Raw genomic sequence first — 7,549 nt, forward strand, 5'->3', positions numbered from 1 at the left:
GGTTCGTGCCCCCGTCCAGGAAGATCCCACATGCCGCGGTGCGGCTGTGCTCGTGAGCCATGGCCACTGAGCCTGCGCGTCCGGAGCCTGTGCTCCGCAACGGGAGAGGCCACAACAGTGAGAGGCCTGCGTACAACAAAAAAAAAACCAAAAATAAAACAAAGGGCGCAGGAAAATTCTGGAGTTATTTGATGGAGGTGATGGTTCCACAGACTTATCTGAAACTCATCAAGTTGTACATTTAAATATATACAGTCCATACTTCATCAATCAAACCTCAATAAATCTAAAAGATTTCAGAGGGGGAAAAAAGACTTAAAAATCTTACAGACCTCTTATCATCTGCACTTAAGGTATTTGCCAGGAACCCCATCTTGACTTACTGTCAAAAGCCTGGTTGAAATGGGTGATATCTGAGAAGGTCAGGCCAAGGGAATACTAACCATCCATTTGCTCATGTTCCAATCAGCAAAAGTAAAACGTTTGGACCACATAAGCCTGGTGCTTCATCGAAATGTCCTCACTTTCTCATAATGTTCTCAATTATTTTTAGTCAAAATTTGATAATGTGAATATTATTTTTTTTGCAAAAAAATAAAACAGAAACAAGAAAGGAAGGGGAAAAGGAAGAAAGAAGGAAATTTATGATAGCTAGAATAATGGTCCTTCAAAGATGCCCACATCCTAATCTCTGGACCCTGTGAATATGTTACCTTACATGGCAAAGGGGAATTAAGGTTGCAGATGGCATTAAGATTGTTGATCAGCTGACCTTAAAACAGGCAGATTATTTGGATTATCCAACAATCCAATTACCACTGCTAGGCCAAATGTAATCCCAAGAGCCCTTAAAAGTGGAAGCAGGCGGGACTTCCCTGGTGGTGCAGTGGTTAAGAATCCGCCAAAGCAGGGGACACAAGTTCGGGCCCTAGTCCGGGAAGATCCCACATGCCACAGAGCAACTGTGCCGGTGCACCACACTACTGAGCCTGTGCTCTAGAGTCTGCGAGCCACAAGTATTGAGCCCACGTGCCACAACTACTGAAGCGTGCGCACCTAGAGCCCGTGTTCCGCAACAAGAGAAGCCACCGCAATGAGAAGCCCAAGCACCGCAACGAAGAGTAGCCCCCGCTCGCCGCAACTAGAGAAGGCCCGTGCACAGCAACAAAGACCCAACGCAGCCAAATAAATAAATTTATTAAAAAAAAACAACAACAACAGTGGAAGCAGGAGACAGATGTGAGTATGCAGAAAGGCACAGAATGGTGCACAGAATTGCTGGCTTTGAAGACAGAGGACGTGGCCGGGAGCCGGGGGATGTGGGCACCCTCTAGAAGCATGAGCGTCCCCTAGAGCTGCCAGAAGGAACACAACCCTGCCAACTCCTTGATTTTAACCCAGTAAAATCCATTTCGGACTTTTGGCCCCCAGAACTATGAGATAATAAACCTGTGTCGTTTTCAGTCACTAAGTTTGTGGTACTACATTACGATAGCAATAGAGAACTACTACAGAATCCTTCAAGTGAGGTAAAAATAGCACTGGCTTCAGTTATTCACACAGTCATTTAACAAATACTCAAAACTTTCCCTGGGCAAAGCATTGTGTTGGGAACAGAGTAGGTATACGTGGAAATGAAATCTGTACCTGGTACCCACGAACGCAAGAGCCAGGCAACAGTTAGATACCGGGGAAAGCGCAGGGAGAGGTACCACCCAAGATGGGACAAAGAATAAGGGATTTTCGGTCCCCTTTAGCTGAGAACACTTGCAGGGCCCGCCCGACTCTTCCCTCACGAACTGTCATATTTTGCGGTCCAGCCTTGGGTGAGGGCTTTTTTCATCACTTCTCCCCTATCTCAGAGAAATGGAAGATACTTCCATTCCCACCTGCATCTTAGGTTTCGGGTCCTTTCCTCCAGCTATAAACGTGCCGAGAGCATTAGCGAACCTCAGCCAAAGCTGGAAACTACAGCCGGCCACGAGAGTGTGCACGTGAGGTGACTGCAATTTTTTTTTTTTTTCCTGCCAAACCAGAATTAGCCGGTATAGGAATGAACAAGCATGGAGATTTGAAATTGCACGGATTGGAAGGAAGCTCAGGTTAGGTTCGGGCACCTCCAAACGCACCCTTTTTAAAACCACACGGACTGAGGCCTCGAGCTCCAAGCTCCACAAAACGGAGCTGGCCCGGCAGCGAGCGGCAGAGGCGCCGGGAGCCCGCACAGCGCGCCGAACCGGGCGGAGCGCAGAGCCGCGGGCACCGGCACCTCCAGAATGATAGGCGACGTTGCCACAAATCTCTCCGCCCAGCCGCTCAGGGGGCTCCGAGGGAAACAGCAAGTTCGGGGATCGGGGCGGGGAGCCCAGTGAGGCCGCCGCCCCGAGGGCTGCGGACAGTGAGTATCCCGGGCCGCGCTGCATCGCGGGCCCGGGGATGGAGCTGCGCCGGGGGCATCTTGGGCTGCGGTGGCCGCTGCGCCCTAGCCGCCCGGGAAGCGGCGGTGCGGGCCCGGGGCCTGGTAGGGGAAGGCGTCCAGAGGGTCGAGGGCAGGGCTGAGCAGAGGCGCGGTGGTCCCGCCCAGGCCGCCCGCCGGGGTGCTACGGAACCGCTGGCGAGGCCACCTCGGGGCGGGCGGGCGGGCGCGCCGGGGCGGAACGTGGGCACGCGCCGCGCTCCCACTGCGGCCAGGGCCCCGCGCGCGTCGTCCAGGGCGCACGGCGCCCCTCGGAATCCCCGCCCGACCCCAGAGGCGCGCTGGTTCCCGCGTCCAGCCTTACTCCCGCCTCCTCTCCCGGCCCGCGTTAGCCACTCGAACTAGCAGTGCTGGGGCGGAGAGGGGGAGACCCGGGCGGGGGCGGGGCGGCTGCGGGACTTCTGGGGGTGCGGGATGCCTCCCCGCGCAGGCCGCCGGGACTGAGATCGGCCTCGCTTCCCCGCGGAGCTGGCGAGTTCCGGGCGCGCGGGATGCCCGGGATGGGGGCCAGGGGTCTCGGGGTGCCGGGGAAGGGGGAGCACACAGCGCCCGGGAGGGGGCTCCGGGGCGGCGGAGGCGGCGCTCGAGAGATGAGGGTTGGCGCGGAGGCCGGATCGCCGTGGGCCAGCCCAGGGCGTGCGGACGCTTGTACCCCAGAGCGGTTCTGATCAAGGCCCCTTGGGGAGGAAAGGAGAGACTGAAATGGGGCTAGGGACCCGGGGCGGCCATTTCGGGGCTAGACGCCGCCAAGGCCACTGACGGTGTTTTAGGAGCTCAATTCTGCTTACCAATTAATTAAGCCGTTTTCCTTCTGCGGAAAAGTTGATCCAGGCTCTCATTAGCAAGGATGAGTAAGGGTTATTATTGGGCATTAGAAAAATTCCTTTTCGCCTTGCCTGGCGTGTGTGTGTGTGTGTGTGTGTGTGTGTGTGTGTGTGTGTGTGAGAGAGAGAGAGAGAGAGAGAGAGAGAGGGAGAGAGAGAGAGAGAGAGAGATAAAATAGGCTTTGGAATCCCTCAGGCCCGAGTTCAAATTTGGCCTCCACCACCGGGTAGTTTAACCTCTCTAAGCTGCATTGCCCACATTCTACAAATAGCCTCAATTTCCTCATCTGTAAAATGGGGCATTAATACAACTGGACAGAATCGTTGTGGAGAAGCCGTTAAGCACAGTTCCTGACCCATAGAAGGCATTTATATTTTTAGTTCCCCCTGATACAGCGTGAACCTAGATAGGGTTCCCCGTTTCTCTTGCTCTGTGGTCTCTGCACAGCTCAGCTCCCCAGCCTTGGCTGCTCCAGCCTCTTCAGCCTGTTGGCCTCAAGTGCGCCCTCTAAAGGCTCAAGATGTCCAGTGCGCAGCCGGTCTAGAGGGCAGATATCGACAGAGCCAAATTACAGATGTGCCCGCCCCACGCCCACGTCTAATGAAGAACCTGCTACCAACATACTCTGTCACCTTTGGGGAAGATTGTATTTTTAATTTTAATTGGGCGCTTTCCCCTTTACCGCTTATTTACAGTGAGCTCACCACATTGTAACATAATCAACAGTAGCCAAATTAAAAAGCAATGAATTGGGCTTCCCTGGTGGCGCAGTGGTTGAGAGTCCACCTGTCGGTGCAGGGGACATGGGTTCGTGCCCCGGTCCGGGAAGATCCCACATGCCGCGGAGTGGCTGGGCCCGTGAGCCATGGCCGCTGAGCCTGCGCGTCCGGAGCCTGTGCTCAGCAACGGGAGAGGCCACAACAGTGAGAGGCCCGCGTACCGCAAAAAAAAAAAAAAAAAAAAAAAAATCAATGACTTGCTTATAAAACTTGCTCCCCTAACAGAGTTGTGGAAAATTTAATTTCGTTTTAATCTCTGAAACACTCGAACAGGCTATATAGTATTTTCACTTCTGCCAGTTACCAGGTAAATACGTAGCTGACCTCCATGTCATAGCCTGCGTGTGTTACTTCATTTCCCCCATGAATGGTTTCTCTGTCACCGGTAGTAAACTCACTTTAGGGAAGAATGGGGAGTTGACTGTTGATCCCATAATCTTCCATAATCTTCCCATTTCCTTCCTTCAGCTTCTTCAGTGCAAGGCCCTAACGTTATGTGCAGAGCTTCCATTCTAGGTGAGCCCAGAATGGGTTACATTTCACACGTCAGTCCTTAGCAGAAACCCCACGCTCACTGCTCCACTTCCCCCAGTGTCCCACACGTGTTGTCATTTTGCATGTGTGTCAGTGTGTGGAAAAGATGGGGGAGCTTGAAGACCGTATGGTGGAGAAAGACTTGGAGCCTGGCGAGAAGTGGCCCAGAAACCCTTCCTGATTCTCCCTCTCTCTCCAGGTGCAGAGGAGGGTCCTAATGCTCAAATGATTATTTTGTATCTTATTACATAAATGCTGAAATGCTAAAGCAGACTTGGGGGTGAGGGAACAGACGTTTATTCTTCTGTTGCCTTTTGTTTGTTTTAGTTAATCTGGCTGTACAGTCAGATAACTCTGATTAGTCAAAACAGGAATGACTTTTAGAGAGATTTGGGTGTGAAATGCAGACAACCCCATTGCCTGGAAGATCTTCAGGGACCTCCTGCGGATCTGATGGAATTTTGCTTTACCCACCCATAGGCTCCATCTGATACTATTTTCTACAGGCACAGTTGTGCCTCTTTTTTTTGTTTGTTTCTTTGTTTTTTACAGTTGTGCCTCTTGAAGAAAACTTTTCCATTAAACGCCATTTAACGTCCTTTCTTTATGAACAGATAAACTGGAAATGTCAAGAGCAACTCAATGGCAACTGCGTCTCTTAACCCATAAGATAAATAATTCAGTGAAAATATAAAGTTAACATTGCTTAGAAAAGTGCTTGCTATTTCAACTCATAAGTTGAAAAAAATATGACTTTTGTATTATTATTATTTCAAAGTCTTTCTTACATGTAGGTGGGCTTTAGGAAAATGCCAAGTTGTGTGTTTTATCTCATTAAACACAGATTGTAAAACAATGTTATTATTATTCATCTAAGCCAGTCACACCCCTTATCAAGCTGCCTGGTTCTCCTCCTTCTGGCTCCTTGGGATTCTGTGTACAACTACCAGGGGCGAAGGGAAGACAACCATCAGACTCCACTTCGGAACCCTATCTAGCTTCATCCTCCTGGAACTTTTGACAGGGTAGCTCGGTTATGGGCTGTGAGCTTTAGAGAGCAAGGGCTATCCCATCCCTTTCTATCGCCAGGCAGACTGTCCTCTCACGGGGGGAGAGGAGGGTGGTGGGAAACACACACACAAGCCTACAGCCCAATGTAGACTAGACTTCCCAAGGGAAGTGGCTCTGAATTGCCACTAATCTACTGTAGGCAAGTAGCTGAACCAGATGATGTTTAAGAGGTAGAGAGAGGGGCCTTGACTTTCTTATAATAAAGTTAATATACGTTTATTTAGAATTTTTTACCAAAGAGATAAAGAAGAGGAAATTACTTGGAAGACAATCGTCCCAAGAATAATCTCCATCAACATTTTAGTTTCACTCCAGTCTTTTTTTCCTACAGATACATATTTTTAACAACAACAACAACCAAAAAGGAATTATTTCATGTGCCCCATTTTGTGACCACCTAGTATAATTCAACCTTAGCGTGACCTTCTTTCTCTGTCTTCAAAGAGCCCGTACAGTTTTATCTTTGATGGTGCACTTGCATTGCATGGCTATACCATGATTGACTGATTTAACATGTACTCTAATGTTGGATATTAGAGATGTTTGCAGGGGTTTTTTTTTTTCCTCATTATTTCAAGGTTTCACTATTAGAATTTAGTTGAATCTTGAAGGATGAGCAGAAGAGGACCAGGAGATTAGAAGGAGAGAAGTATGTTCCCGAAAGAAGAGAAGGTCATGCACAAAAGCTTGAGAGACTGTGCCAGGTTCAGGGAGCTGCAGGTGCTTCCATGGGGCTGGAGAGCAGAGTGCAAAGCTGAGGAACAGGAGAAGGGACCTGGCAGAGTGGCAGATAACGCGAGGGGAGAGCCTGGAAGCAGACAGGGCAGTTTGGACTTAATCCTAAAGATAACTCGACCGGGTGGGGAAGTTACATGGTACGATAGCATTTTCCCATTCCCAGCATCCTCGGTAATGGAGAGGTGAAGGGAAGAACCCAGCAGAGAGCAGCAACATGGGCAGGAAGTGTGGTGGCTGAGCACTGGATATCTGTTTAAGAGACAGAATAATTTAAAAGATGAAAATAACGGGTATGAGAGAAATGAAAAGTCAAGATGAGCCCCAGGACAGATCCATTAAATTGCTCTTCCACTGGCATCCTTGGTTCCTTCGCACCCGTTTCTTCCCAACAAACTCTTAATCTGGGGATTCGCCAACTTTTCTTATAAAGGGTCAGAGACTAAGTATACGAAGTTCTGCAGGTCACATAACCTTTGAAAAGGTAAAAAAAAATTCTTAGCTCAGGGGTGTACAGAAAGAGTCTGTGCAGATGGCACAGTGTGCTTCCCTAAAAGAGGCTGAGAGCTGGGCACTTGGGCCACAATTTGCTCCTCTGTCATTTTGTCCACATCACAACACTGCGGAGAAAAGCAGCATGGTTGGAGGTGTTCCGAGTGTATTTGGGACCGTTTTTTACACCACTTTCCTCAAATGATTTTCAGTAATAATCACATGTCATGGTCAGTAATAATCATTATTTTCTGATTTGCTCCTCTGTTTTAAAATTACTTGAAACAAAGAATAGATTTCCATTTTAAAGTCATTATTCAAATTCATGTATCGACTACAAATTTCACTTTCCAAACCAAAGTTTTTCACCTTGCAGTTTTGGCACTCTGTTTTGCTCTTTTAAATTTTAAACAAAACTAAAGTCTGCAGGTGGGCACATAGAGTGACAAAAGTCAAGTAGCTGGCATCCTGGTCTTCGTCTCCACCATCACTGTGCTGTCACGGTCCATCTTGAATGTCCTGCTAAAGGCAGTGATGTGTGACACCGCAGGCACTGCAGACCCAAACTGAGCCAAGGTGTGGACCAGCAGTTCTGAACTCTTAGGAACTTACTCTCAAAACAGATATGTGCATTCAG

The sequence above is a fragment of the Grampus griseus genome, assembly GCF_964374135.1.
Source record: "Grampus griseus genome assembly, chromosome: 7".
Taxonomy (NCBI): domain Eukaryota; kingdom Metazoa; phylum Chordata; class Mammalia; order Artiodactyla; family Delphinidae; genus Grampus; species Grampus griseus.